Source organism: Sylvia atricapilla, chromosome 7 (genome assembly GCF_009819655.1).
Source record: "Sylvia atricapilla isolate bSylAtr1 chromosome 7, bSylAtr1.pri, whole genome shotgun sequence".
Lineage (NCBI taxonomy): Eukaryota > Metazoa > Chordata > Aves > Passeriformes > Sylviidae > Sylvia > Sylvia atricapilla.
The window spans coordinates 19,891,447-19,913,987 of record NC_089146.1 but is presented as its reverse complement, the minus strand read 5'-3'; the positions used below and the strand labels follow the sequence as shown (position 1 = coordinate 19,913,987).

Here is a 22,541-nt window from a genome sequence, read left to right as displayed (position 1 = left end):
CTAGGCCAAGATTTTATTTCCATACCTTCTGTAAAGCAAGCCTGTAGTTCCGATGCTTTTTCTGATTCAGTCTCACTTTTTTCTTCTCCAAAGGCAGCTAAATTAACTGTACTTCCTTCTGATGAGCTGGAAAAATCTAGCTTCTGAAAATAAAATTCAATTATATTTTAATTTTGTTATTATTTATATTTTAGAAGTGTAATTCACTAAGCATGCAACACCATGTGCCAGTAATAAGAAGAACGATATTTTTCACCAGAAATACAAAAAGACACCCACATATAGCAGTCAATGCTGTTGAAATGTGCATAAATCATCCACTTTCTATCTAGAGATTGCAGAACATGGAATTTCAGAATTTCTAGAAAGTTAACTGTCAGCAAGTTGATTTGTTGATATATATTCTATTTATTTTGCTTCCTACTATTCCTTTTTTATACATTTCAACTGGCATTAATTCACGTTGTATTCTGTCAATGCACATATGTAATACATTGTGCATTCTGAAACTACCCATTACTCTGGTACACATACCTGTACAGGGAACACCCAGAAATAATTTTGGGAGGGGTTTAAAAAATAATTAATATTACATAATTCCCATTATTTAACTGATCCCCAAACATAAAAACAAACACAAACACACACAAAACCACCCCATCCAATACAAGAATAAGCCTTGATGTATTATTTTGTAATCTGCCTGTGTATTGCAGAGATCTGGAGATTTTAATGGAAGATGTGGTGTCCTGTACACTTAAATTAAGTATGAGTACCAAACTAAATCAGAGTAGTTTTGGTCACAGCATTCTCTGACATTTTACAATGGTATTATCAAGAAGTACAAACATCAGTAATGAAGTCACACGAGTAATGTCTGTAGGGAATGATGTAAGCATAGTTTATAAAACAACCTTGGTTTTGTCAAATCAACATCATTTTTACTAATTGAGTTTAATTTTTCTGATTAAGAGATACTTAAGAGATAAATGCAAAGAAGTTATTATCCAAGTTGTATTTACACCTCAATTGTAAAACGTGAAAGGACAAGATTATTTTTGGTATTGAATTTGTTTTTGTTTGTGAAAGACAGACAATATGACAGCAATAAATAACCCAGTATTCTGCATTAACTTTTATTTAAAACGGTTTTATTATATTGCCTACTTTGCTATTACTTTACAAACAGATTATCTGGAATAGAATCTCCACATTACTCATGTTTATGGCAAACATGTCTTTTCTTTTTTAGCAACATAATTTCAAAATAGCAATATTCACAGCAAACAACTTTTCCTATAATCACTTCTACTGAACCCAAGGATAGCACAATATGCCCTCCACCATTCTATTATTATGCTGCTTTCATCATTCCATGACATAGCATATATATTGCAAAATGTTGTAGTGGTGGTGAGTAAATCAATATATTTAATTAAATAAGTAAAATTATTAGTTTTAAAATATATACTTTTTAAGAATAAAGGAATTTTGTGTGAAATTACTAATAAAAAATTTAAAGCAATGTGAAGTACCTTGAGTAATTTGAAATGTAAGGTTAGTACACCGTTTGAGCAGATGACATTAGTTCAAATGAAAGAATAAAAGATGAACAACCACAAACACAAAAGGAACTGAAAAGAATCAATGTGTTTAGAACATGAAATTATATAATTCATGGTAGTAGAATCAGAGATTAGAACTTTTCAAAATTTATTTTTAATTACAAAAGGCAATTTTCTTTACTCTAGAAATAAAACTAGAGATTCCATGACTATTTTGATATAAACCAGGTAGTCTGGTTTCCTCTTTCTTCCACAGATGGTCTTGAGCATAATCCTACTGCTTGAAGAGTTATAGATTTAATCAAACATTGGTTCTTTTTTTTTATGTGAGAGTCTCATACTTTTCACGAAGATGCAGGTATCAAACAACAACAACATGAAAAGTGATCATAAAAATCAATATGCATAGAAGAGTATCTCCCCCTAATTAAAAATTGACAAGCTAGTTTCTTTGCTATTTACAACAGAAGTCTTTGCAAGAGTCTAACTGATCTGGGGCATCATTCCAGGAAGAGAAATGCTCATCCTTCAACTTTCAGGGCCATTAGCTGCCATTCAGTTTACTAAACAAAGGTAAGAAGGCCAATCTGTAAGTATACTAAGCACTAGATTAAATAGATGAATTTAGGGAAAAAAAAGGCACACATATCTACTGAAAAAAAGCATTGCCTTATTATGTAGGGAAGGGTAAGACAAAGTGACATCCAAATGAAAAAGACTGGTGCATTTTTCAGTCAAATGATTGGAAGCTCCCAGTTGACTGGTTTGCATGCTGCTCTGTGCTTGTCAAGACTCATGCAAGCAGAAACTTGAGTTAAGAGCGGGGTCACATAATCAATACCCATCAAAGAAGTCTCATCCCTTCATACTTGGGACCACTAGGATGGGATATTACCACATTCTACTTCTCCCTACCGAAGTGCCTTTTCGAAAATAGCTTCAAAAAAATCCCTAGAAAGATATTTTTCCATTCCTTCTGAACAGTCTACCATGCCCTCAGACACAAAAGAGAAACCTAAATACTTCCAATATATAATACAGTGCAAAAGAATGCATGGAATATAATGCAAGATTGCACAACAAAACCATACAAACAAAATTTGTATTTGCAAAAGCATTACCTCAATGATCCCTAAATGGTAAAGAGCAGAACTGTCAAACCATTGAGAAGAGATTATCAGGAATAAGAAATGCATAGCTTGGTACAATTAAGCTAAATAAAAAACTTTGTGAGTTTTATGGCTCTAGAGCTTCTATATTTAGAAGTGTGGGAGTGTAGTAGTTTCTATTTTGTCTTTTTAAAAAAGTCTTAATTTTATCCTTATGTGAGTTTTCCTATATGAATTTTTTTTGTTTGAACATCCTTATTTATATAGTTTTAAACCATTCAGATTTATTTAGACACATGCATAGAAATTTTGATTAATGTTTTATATTTGTCTTTATAAAAATAAAGCAACTGGATTAAGTTCAGTAAAAAACAATTATTTATGATGAAGAACAAAACTTACATAAATGATTCCCTATATTCCAACCTTGCAGACATATATAAACTTCATGACTAGAATATAACTAAATCATTACATCCATATTCAAAGGAACTATGCACATGTATAAAAAAAATACATTTGATTGTTCCTAGTAGCGTGTCTTTCATCCTGTATTTTAGCTTCTCTCATATGGGAAAACTGAAATGTGAATTACAAAAATGTTGTGAACAAACACAAAACAATTTATATCAAAGATATAAACATTTTAGCATACAAGTACCTGTATATATGTAATATTACAGAGGCATTGGTAAAATGAACATGATCAGAAAATGTTCATAATTACAGGACAGCTAAAAACATGATACAGCAGATGAACAGAAAACATCAAGTGAAGACAACCTCTCCATCGTCATAAAATCTAAGGTTGTTAACCTCTTTTAATCTTAAAAAATGCTGATGCCTAATCATCCAGTTAACAATAATAAAACTTTCAAAGCATGCAGGTTATGCCACAGAAATAGTACAGAAAATACCAAAGATGTAACAAGGAGAGAAGAACATGTTGGTGTTGCCCTGAGTCATGCTGTGATGTGAGTCATGGGACTCAGGGTGGCTGAGTATGTTCCCACTACATTGCAACATATGGGGGAGAAGGTACTGTAGCTGAGTAGCATGCAGCCAATCAATCTCAGAAGTGATCAAATATGTATGATTGGTTTAGGTAACCTGTGTAAACATGCTGACACGTTGCTCTGCCTGGTTTAAAAGCACCAGTCTTGACTGATCCAGCTTGATTTTACTCCTGTGAGAAGAATGGTATGCAATGAAATTAAAATAGGGTATCCTTGAGGTTGTTTGAGTACTGGAAACAGAAGTGTGGATTCCTTCTTATTTAATATGTTTTCTAGATATGTCACACATTTGCAAAACATAAAATTTTTAGGTGTTGATAAGTGCTTGATGCATATCCAAACATATAATGGAAAAGGTAAGATCAGCAGAACACCTGTAGTTCATAGACATATACTGGACTTGTGCCTGAATAAATAAATAACACCCCACAAACAAAAAACCAAACCACCACGAAAAATTCCTTTACCCTCAAATCCTCCTCCTCCAGAAAAAAAAGAAAAAAAAAGGCCCAAAACAAAAAATACATACAGATACATCCACAATAGGTGTGTTTCAGCTTTAGCTATCCTTTAATTGGCATTAACTAAACAATTAAAATAACAGAAATATATTTCTCCCTGCATTCCATTTTCAAGGTTATTTCTGGTCTTCACTAGACGCTAAATAAGATACATCTAGGTCCTTTCTTTCAGAAAAAGCTGCAGGCAAAACAAAAAATAAATCATACCATGTTAAACATGGAAACTTCTGCATAAGAAAATTTTCCCACAATATTTAAATATTTAGCTGAATAATTAAAAAAAATTCAAATAGTTTTAGGTGCATTATGGATTGTAGCAGATATAGCAATGAAAAACAAAACCTCATGCTTAGCAATAAACCTGTAAGTTCCTCAATTTGTCTTCTGGTAAAAGTCTGATCTCACTTCTTAGCAATGACTTGTCAAGGATCTATCCAATAATGTAGCTATGTAACAACTCCAACATTAACTGCTCCATTTGAAGGGGAAATCTGAAATAAAGGGCTGAAATAATCTACAACTGACTTTGAACAAGCGTACACAAAATCGGGGTGGGGGGTTGTGTTAGTTTATGTATCTCCTGTGGTTGCCAATTCTTAGCCAGTTTTTCAAATCTGAGCAAGTCAAATTGATACTAGACGACAGTATCTTATAAACAGCTAGTGCTCATGTATCATCTTGAATATCAGAGGTAAGAAGGCATAGATTTTGTCACTCAATTCTAAAACATAAAATGCTGAAGAATAGGTGTCTTCATCTTGAAGGCTAATTTCCAGGCAAGTGGTAGATATATATTACCCGGATTCATCAAATGTTCCTTCCACAAAACCGAATTTTACTAAAACACTAAGAAATCCAGTATTCTTCAGTCAGATTAATAATATGCAAAAGTTGTAGTAGCTATCCAGCAAACATTATAGCTTCATTACACAGAGCAGTTAATATTTTAAACAGGTTATTAATACTGTTTGCTTTGCTTTAAAGAAACCTCTTAAGTAATCTACGGTCTTCTCAACTAATATCTGCAGTAACACAATCTTCAAAAAGCAGACGGGACAAATCAAGGAGCAGGAAACAAGCTACTGAAACAACAAAAATAAGTGTAATACTGAACACTGTACTCTGCAATAAAAGAAACACCTAAAGAGTACCTTATTACACCTTTCTAAATTTAATTTCACTACACTTCGCTGGAAAGAACTTATTTTCTAAACTTTGGAAGTAATACTGGCAAATTAATTGTCAGTTCAAATCAAAACACCTGAAAACCTAAAGAGCCCACAACCAATCAAAAATGTCTCAGACTCATTAACAGAATGCCCAAAAACCAACCACACACAACCCTCCTTCCCCCCCAAAAAACACCAAAGCAATCCAGACAAAGCAATCCAGACTGGAGTACAGCTGTCTGCACGAGCGACGATATTCTATTTATGTCCTCACATCTTCAGGTGCCAGAGGTGGTGATACCAGACACAGTCTGCTCGAGCCACAGACTGCAATCTGAATTTTTAGTGTCTTTCAAAATCCTGCTGAAATCCATGATTTTGCTTTTCCCCTCAGACTGAAGCTGCTGACAAACGACTACAGTCCTAGAGCTGACCCAGTTTAAAAACAGGCAGTTGTCTTATAAGTGACTGGTTTAAAACTCCCCAAAACAAGTAAGAAATTAGTATTTTTTCATTCAATAATTCTCTTTTTTTCCTGAGATTTAATTGATATATTCACCTTATAATATAAACATTGGTCCCTTGGCTTTACCCCATCATTTTGATTTCAGAACATGAAAACTTGTTACTGCTCTTATTAGCCTGAGTCAGGACCTCTGTCAAGTTTATCCAGTAGAAGTAATGCTGATTTTCCTTAAAGAGTACTAATATTCTTATTAATATCTTCTCTATTATTTTTAAATCAGAGTTTACTTACATTCATAGTTCACAGAAACATTAAAATTATAAACCCCCCAGTCTTTTGACATTGTTTATTCAGTACATATATACTAATTTCTCTATTCAACTAACAATTGGTAAAGTTTGCTTTTCAAATATCTTTATAAATGGGTTCACATAAATTTATACAGTTCTTCCAGGACCTCCCACTCTCTGGAACTCCACTTTCCCACTTCAGATTATTCACTCTCTGTACAGCTCAAGAATCTTGAGTTAAAAGTGCTTTGCATTTCTAAGCAGGAAGAATTACACTATGAAACAAGACAGTTAGTGTAATTTGTTCATCCAAAATATAAAATACTTAATTTTTACCTCCTTGCTTTCATCCAAATCTGAGTCACTGCTAAACTCTTCTGTATTCAGATGTTCAAAATCAGACTCTCCAACAGCTATTGGTACTGTGACAGTAAGGCTGGGGTTGTTTACGAATGATATATAATCCTTGCCACCTATAACAGTGGCCATTCCATTTTCATTTTTGCCATACTTCGTATCTATCCTTCGTTCAGGACAGTCGGAAATGCAACGGTTTCTCTCATCACTCAACTGATCTGTTGTTGCTCTTTGATTTACAGCAGCTTGTTTTCCCAAACAAGACTTTCGGACACATTCACCTGCTCTTTTCTTCACATAAGATATTCCCTTCTGAATTCTTGCAACAGCAATCTGCAAGTTGTTCATTTCATTATCATCTTCTGTAGCAGTAAGGTTGTCTGAACTAAATGAACTCAGCAGCAAGGCCAGAAAAAGATTCAATACCTAATTTAAAAAAAAAAAAAAAAGGCAAGACAACAGATGTGACTTTATTTCATTTTTCATTCACATGCTTCTTATGAATCATGTTTTCATTTACAGTATATGGTTCTGAAAGTAAACAGTAAATAAAAGTAAATGCAATTCGAGCACAATACCTTCCTATATCTCAACAAAGGGATTTTGTGGCTTTACATTGCTTGTGTTTGTAGAAGGTCAGAAATTAATGATTCTTCAGTACTGTCTGAACAGATTCGAGATGTTTACTTTTCCGGCAAATTGCAGCATTTTGATCTGAGCAGAAAACATTTTTTCTACATGCTGGTCCAAATTCACACAAATATTTTTTGTATGTGACATAAAAAATGATGAATGCACCCTGTCTTTTAACCCCCAAGTCATACTTTTCCCACAGCAAGAAGAAACATAAAACATATATCAGTTATAAAATCACAGAGGTTACCATGAATTCAAATGTCAAAGTAGCAGAGCACCAGCTCTTAAAATCTTCAAATCAGCTCTTCTATCAGCTTGGAAGATAAGATAAAAAAAATTCAGTGTGAACACAGCCCTGAACATACAGCAGGGATGTCTGCTCATGTAAAAAGTCTTCCTAGAGCTATGGAATAAAATCAGAATATAATAAACACCGTGGAAATATTCACATAGGCGGATACTTCATTGCACAAAGTTCAAACTTCTGGTTTAGAAAAATACTTATGGAGTTTAATCAAACAACTTCACAGTTCTCTTCATTATAAGACAACAGATTTATAGAAAATCCTGAAGTGGCTGTGCAACTAGAAGCAGTGCTGGCTTGGTTTAAAGACACTTATCTTGTACCTCTCAGAAATTTTATTCCTAAGGAATGCTTCTAGGATGGCTAATATAAAATCTCTTCTGCTACTGACAGTTGTTTCAAGTAGAGACATAAAATAACAGAGGAAATGAAAAAGGCAGATCAATAAGCAGAGCAATGAATGTCTTAAATACCAGAAAGTTATAAAATATAAAAAATTTAATATATATATATACTCTCATACAAACTAGTGCAAATCTGACACTTTCCTCTGAAAAAGAAAAAAAGCAGTTATAATACAGGCCATGTCAGAAGTATCTGTAGAAAGCACTTATGAAATAGGAAGCAAAAAAGTGAAGAAGCAAAAGAAAACCTGAACCAATTGAAGCTGGGTTTTTTTCTGCATAACAACTTCCTTCTAATTCAAGTTTCCTTACTCCATTTTATGTAAAATGCTGGTTGTACAGCAGGCAGGTCTCAAATGGCATACCTTTCAGAGTCTTAAGAATGCAATAGCAGTCATTTAGACAGGAGAGATCAGAAAAAGTTTTTAAAAAAGGCCTGATAACTTGCCTATGTGTGACTGGAAGCAATGACTAAATTGGTTAGGGAGAAAAGGCCCTGCTATATCCTCTTTAGCAAATGGAAAACTTCCACCCTGGAAGTCCAACACTGAGAGTGCCTTTGCTCTTCTCTCCCTCTCTAGGTAACGAGGAGTAGTCCACAATACCCTGAACACCCGCTGCTGCACAATCTCATCCACAACCTCTGAACTGCACTCCAGACCCTGACGGGGTCACACTCCAAGCTGAGGACTCTAGATAGGATCAGAAATCTAACAAACAGAAAACTCCCTTTCAAAACCCACACTCATAATACATCCACCATAACAAAAATTATATTCAAAAATCATATAATAATACTTTATAATTAATTAGTGGTTCTCATAGCCTTCATATTCTAAATTAATTGTTACATACCACTAGATTTCCAATCACCATGACCATCATGAAGACTGTAAGGCACATGGCTTGGCCAGCAACCTCCATGCAGTCCCACATGGTTTCTATCCATTCTCCACACAGCACTCGGAATACAATCAGGAAAGAGTGGAAAAAGTCATGCATGTGCCAGCGAGGAAGCACACAGTCACTGGAGATCTTGCAGACACATTCTTTGTAGTATCTCCAAATAGCTGCATCCCAACCACAGCAAAAATGAACACAATGATGGCCAGCACCAGGGTCAGATTCCCCAGAGCCCCACGGAGTTGCCAATAATCTTAATCAGCATATTTAGGGTTGGCCAAGATTTCGCCAATTTGAAAACTCGCAACTGGAAAAAAAACATACAGGCATTATTTGCAGTAGTTACAAAAATGCTATAGACATGACAGAGTATTACAAACTAGTGACTCCCAGCGACAGCAAAAAGAAGCAGCTTCAACATGATACCAACAACCATAACTTTCATAGGTTTCATGAAACCCACACTTTTAAAACATAATAAATTGTAGACTTTGCCCTTTTTATTCCTAGGGTTTTGTTTGTTTGTTGTTTTTGGGGGGTGTTTAGCATATCTATTCTTTTCCACATGAAAGGAACAGCACAATGGTTGTATTTGTTCAGATAGAGGATTCTGAACATGTTATACATCATGGACATTAAATGTAGAAACAAACTAAAATTAAAATATTTTTCTAATAAAATAAAGATTTTTTTTTGCTAAGGGGAAAAGAAAAATCAATCTTCTTAAAATTTATTAAACCCATGAATTTTATAATTCCTGCATTTTAAAAGAACACCTCTACCCCTCTTGCTATTTCCAGATATGAAAGTCAACAAGACTACAAATGTTTTCTACTTCTCAAAATACAGTGAACAAACTGTACATTTCACTGAGTTTTATCCTTCCTGCTTAATCAATAAAATTACAGCTCTTTCCCTTTTTAGGGAAATATTGCTTCTAAACAATTAAATGGCACATAGTATTCAATGATAAATAATTTTTAAAAACATACCCACAGAGATATCCTTTGTGACTTACTAAAAAGTATATACTTAATGCTAAAAGGTGTCTTATTTATATGAATAGAGCTGAAGTACAAACATAATTCATTAATTAATGCAGATGTTTTATTACCAATCTGAATGATCGGAGAACGGATAATCCATCCACGTTTGACAAAAAAAGCTCCACCAAACTAAGAGTAACTATAAAACTATCAAAAATATTCCAGCCAACTTGGAAATAATTGAAAGGATGCATGGCAATTATCTTGAGAACCATTTCTGCTGCAAAAATTCAGTAAAAACCTGAAGAAAAAAAATTTTATTGTTACTTTATGGATAAATATAAAGAAATCGAACCAGCAGATAAGAAACAGAAGTAACGTCCCTCTTAGAGCAGGATGCCACTACGTAAAATTATCACAAGCTGAACCCCACAAAAGAAGGTAGGTGGCAACATCAAAATGAGCTGTAGCATAAATACGTAATGTCAGTTAAAGCTAAGATACATTTAGGGTCTGCTGAAGAATAAGCTATTCCTAACATGCCTCCAAATTTGCTCCTCATATCTGCCATCATCTAATTAGAGGAACTCTCTCCAGCAAGAAAATACACTCGCTCTTGTCAGAATGGAAGCCGCTTTAGCAAAGGCGTGTGTGAAAACAATGATTGGACATAAATGGAGTCATGTACTATTAATGAAGTCTATATAAGAACTCACAAGTAAGCTTCTCTAACTGCCAAAAAAAAGTCAACTGTGCTAAGGCTTGCTTTTTAAGTAAAACTCCTTTCTGACTCTGAATGCCTCTGATATCTTCTGAAGCAGAAGGCAAGAACACCTCTGAAATAAATTCATTGTATTTATTGTAGATGTATGATCACTAGTATCTATAAAACTGCGTAAATTACTGTCTTTCATCAGAAAGATGAAAATGAGTTCAAAAAAATCAGGACCATTTTACATTCTTTAAAATGTAGAGCTACAGAGTCCAAAAAGGAAAAAGCAACTGCTGAAACTACACCAGTGTCATAACAGCATATTGGCTGACTGGGAGCATACACAAATTCTTGGCATGAAGGAACACTTATACTCACACATACTAAATGACTCCATTGCATAGGAAAGGTAGAAATGGGAATTTCCTGGGTAAAACACAGATACAATCATATGACAGCCCCCTGAAACAGCTACCAATCCTCATCTATTTGTCTTTCCTATCTTTTCCTCAAAAACATCCTATATATATTTTAAACAGCAGCAATGAGATGTTTGTCTGGTGAAAACACTGAACGCTATTCAGTATTGGCTAAAAATATCAGCATACAATTGAAATGTTGCTGATACATTTACTCTGCACTTAAGTCTGAGTATGTTACCAACGTGTAGTAAAATTTCGCATATTCTAATAACCAAATTGTTTTATTATATTTCTACATCAGAATCACCAGAATAACCACTTAGAATAAGCATAGGTTAAGTATAACATATTTGTATTATTGCTGTTATAACCAAACAAAGCTACCTCACCATATCTGACCCACAGACTGTGTCTACTAAGCAAAAAAACCCAGCTGTATCAACAGATACTCTTAGAATAAGTCACACATTCTCTGCCTTTCAAATTGTTATGGTCCAATCAAATAAATGGTCTTCAAGGAAATACAAAATCAATACACAGAAATGGCAGTGAAAAATAATAATCTAAATTGGCATTCAGCTCTTTTTGTGTTATTAATGGGTACCTACACTAAAAGAATCTAATCTGGTTCCCACTTATTTTGTAATACTAAACAAAAGCATGTCAGATTTCTTTCAGTTTCATGTAATTCAAACTCTGGCTTTTGGAAACTCTATTGAAGAAGTTGTAAGACAGAAATCAAATTGAAGATACAACATCTCCCAAATACTTTTTATATACAATATATTCCAAATGGTGTATTTTTAGACTATTTTTGGTAAAATTAAACCTTTAACATTTATTTACAGGATGACAATAAAAACAATAAAAAGCAATTCTTTCCAAAGAGAACCAGGTTCCAACTGTATAAACTGTTATCATTCAAAGGACTTACCAGATTTCCTACTTTAAGTACAGTCTCAAATTTTCAGTCATTGGATAATGTTCCATGGCCATAAACAGTGTGTTTTAAAACTATGCAAACAGTGACAGCCAGATCAACAAATGGATCCATTACGACAATTCAACCAGACTCTTTACTTTAACCGGGATCACAACAGTCCCAAATTAGAAAGTGTGGGCAATTTATCCCAACAAGGTGGACATTTTTGTCTGGATCCTCAAGTTCTGGAGAAAAAGAAAAATTTATAATGAACAAGTTTTGGAGAAAAAGATTATTTTTTATCTGCTTTTTCAGGCTTTAATCTTTATACCTGGAACCACTAAGGCCAGTTGGAGGAACCTCAGATTTTCAGGAACTTAACTTATTGTTTCTGACACAAAAGGTTTTAGAAGACTAGATGAAAAACCTCACGTGTTCTGACAAAATAATTTAAAAAACTGTCTATTTTTAATGACATTTTTGTGTAAAAAGCCATAAAAACTATGCTTAGGATTAAAGATCTTCTTCCAGTAAAACTTTACTTAAAAGTCCCTCTTAAATGTTTAAGTACTTATTTTCAGGACAAAATAACATTAATTTTAGCCTGAATAGGGTTTGTGAAAATTATTCTAGATTTTTTCATGATTTTCACTAGTAGTCATTCCACAGTTCCAAGGAATCCCTGTAGAAATTTTCTTCTCCTTATTAACTAAAGCCTGGACTTTAATTTTCTCTAATATTTTCATGGTAGAGTTAGTCCAAAATGTATCACGAGGCATTTCTTCCAGTGACTCCATTGCTAAGCATGAATAACTGCATAAAACACATACACATTATCTATTTTAATCAGAATGAGTTTTTTACATCAGCCTGCTTATTGGATTCCTTCCTTTCTTTTTTCACTATGTACTTGCTTTTTTCCCCTGTTATTCAGTTTATGTATTTGCAATGGCTACATATTTTTCTCTTTTGTATTTGCATGGTGATATAATACCTCAAGCAAGTCTAAGACCATATCAAGAAAGTTCAAGTATCTACAGTTATAACACACCTTCCATTCTATTGTGATAACATCAGCTAAACTCATGGCCCTTTCCCTTAAATCAGGATCCTCCAGCAACTCCAATGGTATTTGATACGAACTTGTACGTCTGTTTTTTATTTCTATGTCTGTGGTAGTGCTCTATTAAAAAAAAAAAAAAAAAAAAAAAAAAAAAAAAAAAAGAGAGAGATAGAAAAAAAGGTGTGTAAATTAAATTCAACTTTAGAAATTCTGTGATGCTTTTTAAATCACTCTTTTCATATATACCTTCTAATCCTATTCATACTTATTAAACATTAAGAAAAAACATTCGGATACTTAGTTCCCGTATTTCCACTGCATTATACTCAAATAACACCACTCCACTTTAGACACCAAGAAATTTTGGAGGGGACTAAAGCCAAGAAAACAAAGCAAGACCTGCAGAACTTGTGTAGCAAATTCCGAGTTCCCAGTTCCATACTTTCTCTACCAATATTTCCATTCTAAACTAGTTCATTCACAAGATACTTCAAATATGTGATTAATGGTAGAAAAATTCTGCATCAACAACTATCCCATAAAAGTAAGTTTTAAAGATCAGTTTTGATCTCTATACCCATTCAAAACTGATTTAAATTACATTTTCCTAAACGTATTGTTATCACTCTGATTTAGTTTATGAATTTCAAGTGAAGAAATGGCATAGGTCTGACTTATTTGATCAAAAAATGAATACTGTTTTACATGATTTTATTTTAAAAAATGAAAATTGTGTTATAACAATAGTATTGAGCTCACCTCAGTTACGAAGATGTTTTGAATACATAAGGATAGGTAGATTCTCTTAATACATTAAATAAATGCATGAAAATAAAAGTATAATAAACTGCAAGAAGATTATAACTGCAAGGCATCTGGCCGATGACCACAAGGAAGCTGGCAGATATACTTTCAGGTACTGTGACCCATACAGAAATTTCTGTTCCAGTAAAATAACATTTTTAGAAAAAAAACATGCAGATGTCTCTGCTCCATTCCTGAAGCAGACTGAGGGAAAAAGGAAAAACCAAGCAAATTAAACATGTTTGGCTGGTTTGGAGTTTTGGTTTTTTTTTTTAATTATACCCTGATCCTAGGCAGTGAGAAGCTCTTTGAAACCCAGGAGGAAAAAATGCTTTCAGAATTTTTAAAATGTCAACATAATCTTGAAGACTATGCTATATTTGCACAATACCAAATGTATGAAGATAGGAGGAAAGCAGAACGAGCACATTACTGACAGAGAATCAGAAAATGCACTTAAAAGGAGGCTAAAACCATAAAGAAAAAAAAATTTAAATAATCTAATAATGTACAGGAAGCTTAAGAGTTGAACATCTTATTTTGGGCTCTAGAACAGATTTAGCAATGGAACATTACTAATCTGACTCATTAAGCAGATGTATGCATATCCTTGATTTGCAGGTATGTAAACCTCACTACTTGTTCTCTTTCATGCTTCAGCCTCTCACTTTTGTCTAATCACTTCAAACCCATTCATTACAGTAAGATCTGCAAAAGCATTCACAACTTCCTGACCATTTTAAAAGCAATAATTTCATTGAAACATTGTCTACGCAACAAAGAAAATGCCACAAAAACCTGTAGTAATTTATAACTTTCTTACATTGCCATCAATCGTTGGTTTATCTATTATCACCTCTGGCAGAAGTTGTCCAGTAGGGGACAACAGACCTGAAGGTCCATCCACCAAGGAAACCACTCCATTGCAATCCACAGTGCTGTGCAATCTTCCCATTCACTGGGAAGACTGTCAGCCTTCTGGATGACCTACTGGCCTGGCTAATGTTGCTGCTGCGCCGTTCGCTGTGTCTGCGCGGCAAAAACAGAGAACCTCTTCTGCCTCGAACTATCCTCAAACGTGCTGTGCTCATCGTCTGCAAATTCATTTTCAGATCCTTTCTCTCTTCCGTAGTCTCTAAAATTGAAAATACTTGTTCTGCTACTAGCCTGGGAGAAAACAGGGAGCCATGAACACTCAGCAAAAGACTGCAAAGGAAACAAAAAATGACAGTCTGAAGATTACATCATACAAAATGCATGTCTGTGTATAAGAAAAACAATAATAATTTATATTCCTCAAGAATTTTTCAGTGTTATCTTTAATACACTGCCTCAGGCTGATTTCAAGATGCATTACAGATGAAAGTCACTAAATGGGTAAGATTTACAGTGTACCAAAACAATAACTCAAAAGAAAAAAAAAAAAAAAACACATAGAGGCCATATTAGTCCATCTTTGCTTTAAAGAAGAAAAGACCAGATTTCATAAACTCCATGATCCCCACAGATCATGCATTATGTTAAAAGATATCTAGACCTTTAGTCTTCTAAATTCATACATTACACTTAAATTTTCCTTTTATGAATTAAGAAGGTATTTCTATTTCAGATTAACTAGGAAAATGCAGTGCTGCTGTGCATGTTAAGGTATCAAATAATAAAATGAGAGAGAAAAAACCACTTTTTTTTAAGGTACACTCTAGAAAATAATACCAACAATAAGCTGGTATTTAAGAGAATGCTACACTGTTTTTCCTTTGTTGCCTTACATTGCAAAGTTGCAGTGAAGTTTGTTGGATATGACAGTAATCTCATAAATTCCAAAAACGGCAATTGCATTACTCACAGTACCTGGTGGGGTGATGTTAATGGCTTCCCATAAGATAGTCTGTTTCCATCAAAAGAAAAACGGAAACCTTTCCTCTTGATACTGCCATCTGATTCAGATTTTGGAAGCTTCTCATCCTTCATGGCATCCTCTTCTCCAGAGAGCGCTCTCTGCCTCCTTTTCTTCCTTCTATTTCTCCTTTCTTTGGCACTTTTTGAGCTAAGCTTGGATACATCTGAAGAACTATCTGAGGGTGCAGCATTCCCACTTTCACAGCTGTACTCAGTCATCTCTATTGCAGCTGCTGCTATTGCCTGCCACAGCAATTATTTAACAAGACACTTTATAAATCATACCATTATTAAAGAAGGATATAGCTCTTCCTAAGATTTGCATCAAATTACTTCTAGTAAACAGAGCAGTTAAGATTTGTGCAAAACTACAAATGAAATTCTGCAGTATGAATGGAATTTGAATGAAGTTCTACTTTGTATCCATATCAAAGAATCAGCCCACATCTTCTACAGCCACAAAGTTCTTTAGAAATATTTGAAAATTAATAAATTTATTCATTAGAGTGCAACAAACAAAAGAACTAAACAGAATTACACTTCAGTCTGTATTAATTTAGTAAACTAATAATTTTTAACTGAAGTAGCTTCCTTAAGCTGCTTCAAGTCTTTGATTCACTGGTAGCAGCACAGGTAGCAAAAATGAATCAGAAATTTATAGATGAAAATACTTTGCTCTCTAATCAAGGCTTGAAATTACTTCTAAGATGAGAATTTGGAAAATCATCATGACAGTTTACAAGATACTATCCCAAGATAAGAGAGATTTATTTAAAACTATTTTTCTGATTTGGAGACTACTCTTTGTTCTCAGTTCAGAAACTCATTAACACTTTAGATATTATATATTTAAAAAGCAACAAATAAGCATAGAAAAAGCAGTCTAAAGTATTTGTGAGGTATGTTAAAGAATGGATTTTGTTAATATGCAAATTTAATTATTGATTTTCTTTTAACAAATAGCATGCAAAGGAATACACAAAGGCCCAGACTCTTGTTAGAAAATACCTGAGCTTCTTCTTGCTGCTTCCGCAGCTGCTCAAGCTTCAGCTTAAAGTCTGCCTCCCTCTGCTCTGCTTCAACAATAGTTGCCTGATTTTGTTCTTCATAGGCCATGGCAACCACAGCCAAAATCAAGTTAATCAAATAGAAGGAACCCAGAAAAATCACAACAACAAAAAATATCATGTATGATTTGCCAACAGCGCGTAGTGTCTATAAGAGGAGAAGAGAAATCAAGCAGCTGGTGAAGAAATGCATTAGTTCTGGAGTTCATAAGCATTAATGACTTTGAAAAGTGCAAAATTAATACTTAGTTGGTTTTCCTTCTATACTAAAATCATACAAGTTTCTGAATTACAAAGTAATAAAAAAAAAAAAAAAAGCATTCTTGTCCATGAAAAACATGCCTAAGGATCATGCTGCTTTGCAACAAACCTCTTTAATGCCTAATAATCTTGAAAAGTATGTGGGATCAGAGTTTTAATATGTCACATATCACAGGTTGGAGGCTTAGAATGCTTACCATGTATTAGCATGCTTTCCCTTTGAAATAACCAAATGAATTAAAAATGGCACAATTGATTAGATAATTAGAAGGTAGTATTTATTATAATTAAAATAGTCACACACACCATATAATGAAAAGCTACTGTAGAAAAGTTAATTTATATCAAGTCATGCATTCTAAGTTATAAAAATAGGATTAAAAATACTGAAATTAAGGTTCAGGTTTTGCTGTCCTTTTTTTTTACAATTTAAACTCAATACTGACATTTTTGAAAATAGCATGAGGCACAAAATGAAACATACACTGTAAAATTAAATTAAGGAAAAAACCCCTCATGTGCCTCTTCAGAAATGATGTGAGATTCTGTATGACGTGTTTGTCTACCCAGTATTGTAACAGAATTTGCTTCCCTTGATACATTTTAATAGCTAACAATACATACAATGATATGTAATACAAGTAAGAGTGGCCTTTCCATGCTTGATCTGGGGCCAGTAATACACTACCTCAATTTTTGAAATATACTCACCAACTGATAAAGATTTTCCCAATAGTCCTGCGTCATCAGTCGAAACAGTGACAAGAAAGCCAACTGAATGATCAAAACTAGTATATCCATAGTTGGGGTTTCTACCAGCTTTCACACAGATAAACTCTTCTGGGCATTACTAGAAGAGAGGGAAAAAAAAAAAGGAAAAAGAGGTTAAAACATTCCATACTCAAATTTCATACATTATTCTTTTTTTATTGTTTCTTGAGCTTCTTACGAAGCTTCATCTGTGAAGGTGCTGCCATTTATGGCTTAAAACAATTCAAAAATTAGAGGAAATTAGAAGTCTGTTCTTTAAAGAATAATCTAGAGAGAGCAAAAAAGTAATGATGTAATATTTCCTTCTATCCCTTTCACCATTTAAACAAAATAAAGTTTATTATCAACAGTTTGATATTACCTCTGCAGATATCTCCTAAATGAAAATAATATATGTACATAGAACAGAGATTTCAAAAAGTGGATTCTTCCATGCAGAAAAAAACTCAGCCAGCATACATATTTTCTGCTGAACTTGTCTGTCAGAGAGGCTGGCTACCAGATTCTTGGCTTCTTCACATCTGTGAGCCTAATTAAGAAATTCTATTGATTTGTCAAGAATGTGTAACCAGCATAGGGATCTTTATCTCATGAAACTTTTCATACTGGTTTTGTGACTAGGTGATGCAATCTTGATATCAAGTGTAAGTACACTGTTTCAATTAGGACAGATTTCTTTTTGTATGTATGTCTATTTGATGTGCATTTATACACATATACAAAATAATCTCATAGTACATATATGAGTTAAAGGTTTACAAAAATAATTGAGTATGTGTATTTTAAAGCTATTACCAACCAAAACCAAGGGATTGACTGATAATTCATAAGCATACAGAATTATGTGATTTTGTTACAAAACTACAAAGAAAGAGAGCAAGACACTGCCATGCAGCAGGTGCCAGACAGAGGAAGCCTTAAGATGTCCTAAAATCTGGTCATAAGTGGAATTTTCTACTTTCATATGAGTTTTAAAACAAATTTCCAGCAAAGTATTTTGTCATTTAACACTTTTACTCATTCAAGCGTCTGGCTACTAGGAACCATGACCATGTTATCATTGACTGAGATGTTAGGTAACTAAATTACCTTTTAAAGCTTAGATTGATATTTTTACATGTTGTTTAGACAGATAGTATGTCATTTTCAGTGTACCTTACCTGCATCTGAGCTATTGCCACAAGCAGAAAATCATTTGCTCCTTCTAGGCGATAGAAATGACCTAAAGAAAAAAAAAAGTAATATGTTTACAAATGAAAGGAGTTTTGCTAGGGTTTATTTCAGTGAGGATGAACCTATGTTCGAGTCATCTTGTTTTGAATGTTCATAATGTCCCATTAATGTTTTTCCAACAGTGGGTTCAAATACTGGCAGAATCATAGAATGTCTTGCGTTGGAACTGACCTCAAAGATCATCTGCTTCCAAAACCCCTGCCATGGGCAGGAATGCCACTAATAGATCAGGGCCCCATGCAACCTGGCCTTGAACACTTCTAGGTGGGTCATCCACAAACCTCTCTGGGCAACAAAATAAACACATTGCAGAAATAAAATCCTAGAACAATGATTAGAACATAAATTGCATATTCTTTTCTTTAGTCATTGCACACTGAATACCCTTCCAAAATACATGAGATAGAAAATATAAAACTTAAAAATCCTCTTATTCAGTAAAAAGATTGTAAACAGACATAGCCTATCTCCTTTAAAATGGAATATTTATAATGGCTTTCTGGCAGTTTTAAAGTCAGAGCATTAACTCACAAATCCTGTGACTATTTCACATCCTGGGAAAATATGAAGGCAACATTTAAAAGAAGACAGGTGTTCCAATTACAATGTTTGAACAGCTGCTGTACTATAAACAACTTCACAACTTTTTCTTTAATTATAAGATGATAGCCTTCGGAAAAAGAGAAACATATACTGTTATTAATGATTAAAATTATGCTGTCTTTAAAAGAAAAGAAAATAATAAGAGTTAGAAAAATAATGATGAATTTGTGAAGACGTTTATAAGAGTGGGACCTAGGCAAACTGGAGAAACAGGCTGACAGGAGGCACATAAAATTCAGCAAAGACAAATGCAGCTGTGTATCTGGGAAGGAAGAGCCCCTTGCAGTCATACAGGCTGGGAAGTGACTGGTGATAACAGCTCTGCAGAAAACGTACTGGGAATTTTGCAGGACAGAGAGCCAGGAGAGGCTGAGTCAGCAGACACCTGAGAAGGGCAACAGCCTCCAGGGCAGCAGGAACAGAAGGCCAAGACACAGAGAGAGGAAGTGACTGCCCCCTCAGCTCTGCACTCCTTAGACCATACCCAGAGGATGCTGTACAGGTTTGGCACCACAGTGCAAACTGACGTTGATAAAATTGAGCACAAGGTCACCAAGGTCATGAGGGGGCTGAGGGACAAGGAAGCAATGCATGTTCACCCTGGCAAAGGGAAGGCTCTGAGGGGAGTTGGCAGAAAGCATCGAGTAACTACAAGGAAGTTATCAAGGGGACAGGTTCATCTCAACTGTGCATGGCAGAACAATGACAGACAACAGGCATAATTACAAACAAGAAGGTTCTGACTAAATGTAAGGAGAAACTTTCACCATGAGGCTAGCAGGCACTGAGATATGGAAAAGAGACAGAAATCTGGAAAAACACTCATCTCAACTAAATCAATCTACTGTCATTCTCAGATGATGATGTCAATGTACCCTTCAAGTTGACAAGGTTTTGGTTTTCATAGGGTAAAAAAACTTTCTGTACTTAAATAGTCAGAAACAGCTCATAATATATGAACATAGGAGGACTCTAAACTGAGCATTAAATATAGTGATGCCAAAATTTACCATTCAAAACCATTACTTATAATGCAACTGACACTGCATTATACAAATCATTAAGAATACTTATATGACAAAGGAGAAATAAAAACACAACCAGACCAAATAGCCTTGCCTGCATCAGCACTCTGTAGATTCCAGCAAAGACAAAACATGCAGCATAGAAAGCAACTGATACTCTGGAAAATTTTATTTCTTTGAGATTGCCACCTAGTGCAAACTGGAAATAGAGAATCTATGTACTGTGTAACCTGTATCTGAAGTGAGAATTCACAAATGTTCTGCAGCATGTAAACGATCAGCCAAAACTGCCCAAAAAGCACTATCACCACTCCACTGTCACTCCATCCCTTCTAGATAAATAAACTAGTTAAAATTATCTATTCACAGAAAAAAAAAAGGATTTCAACATTCAGACCTATAGAAAGATAATCCAAAAATGCAGAAAACAGAAGACAACTTTATTGTCCAGTGTTAAAAATGGGAGAAAATCTGGTTCATCAAAACTCAGCCTGTAACAACTGCTTACTTTTTGTGAGAGTCACTGAGAAAGAATGCTAGTATCCATATCCTACAAATTTGTTTTTACTTAAATACACTACTTTTGCAATTAATCACTAAGCAATGCCCTGCAAATCCACTTCTAGTACAAAACCTACACAGAAAACTGATTTTTGGCAATTAGAGAAGTATTATACACATCTCATGGTACATTGTGTACCATAACATTACTGATGCTATCACTTAAAAAGACAGAAATACAAAACATAAGCATCTGCATGTTTCTGAACCAGTCTTGTCTCTTCAGTTTACAGACGACTCATGGAAAATAGGGTAAAAATGTTTTTTCAGTCTCAAGCAATAAATCCTAAGGCTGAATACCATTTCTTTTCCTACTAGGATCTTGGCCTGCTGAGGAGCGTATATCACTGAAAGCAATGGTTTGTTAACTGTACCTAATAAAAGCACATCTTAATTAGGCTCTCAAAAAGAGCCTGAAAGATTGTGTTTTGTTCAGCCTTGAGAAGAGTAGAGAGGGAGCAGGCAGGAAGGGAGGGAGTTGCAAAGATCTTCACTCTACACAAAGTATAACATGAAAGATTGTAATGAAGATGGAGCCTGACTCATCTCGAGAGTACTCCTAAAGATAAGAGGCAACTAATGAAAGCTGAGTATAGGAAGTTCTGAAATGATACTCAAGAACATTTCTGTGACTGTGCATTCTTGGCATGTGCTGCCCAGAAGCAGCTGTGGCATCTCAACCTTAGAGACACTAAAAACATGACGGAACAAGGGATGAGCAGTCTGCTCTGACTGGAACGGCAGCTAGCAGCAGTGGTCTAGACGTGGGAGATCCTGTCCAACCTGCACGATTCTGTGATTCTGAAACTAACATAAGTCTCTATATACATTTCTAAGTGCAGTTAACGGAAAGAAGAATCACATCAGCAGGAGTCTGGGATGCAATATACAAATTCCTATTCTTTGCCATCAATTTAATTGTTTTTATCTTTATCGCAGTATAAATAAAACAGTTATCTTGTGATTGGGGGTTGGTTTATAGACAAAAATTTAGCAAGTACAATAGTACTTCTTACTTTCTTCATTAATGTATGCTGTCCAGTTAAATTCTGTACCACTAAAGTATGGAAATACATATTTTTCAAAAGCTGTTGTATTTTTAATGGCCAGAACAGGCATTTATTCTTCAAGTTGCCCATGAACAGCTGCAGCCCTATCAGTGCAAATACACTCAGGCAAAACACAGTCAGGATCATCACATCTGAGCTTCTTCACAGACTGAATTAAGGCTCCAACAATAGTCTTCAAGCCTGCAAACAGAGGCAGATTTTTATAATATAAATATGTAATTAACTAAAATGCAATGTAAACATCTCCAGCACACTACTAAATACCATGCACAGCTTAAAAAAAAAAAAAAAAAAAAAAAAAAAAAAAAAAAAAGTCGAAAGCATTTTCAAAGAAAAGCTAAAATACGTTTCATCATTCTGAAAAATAATTTGGAAAATATGAATGGCATACATTTCAAAGCC

At 34.4% G+C, this 22,541-nt stretch overlaps 1 pseudogene; it reads right to left on the bottom strand.

The window, feature by feature from the left end:
• The window catches only part of LOC136363540 (sodium channel protein type 2 subunit alpha-like), a 45,838-nt pseudogene that overhangs the window by 17,528 nt on the left and 5,769 nt on the right, over positions 1–22,541 (bottom strand).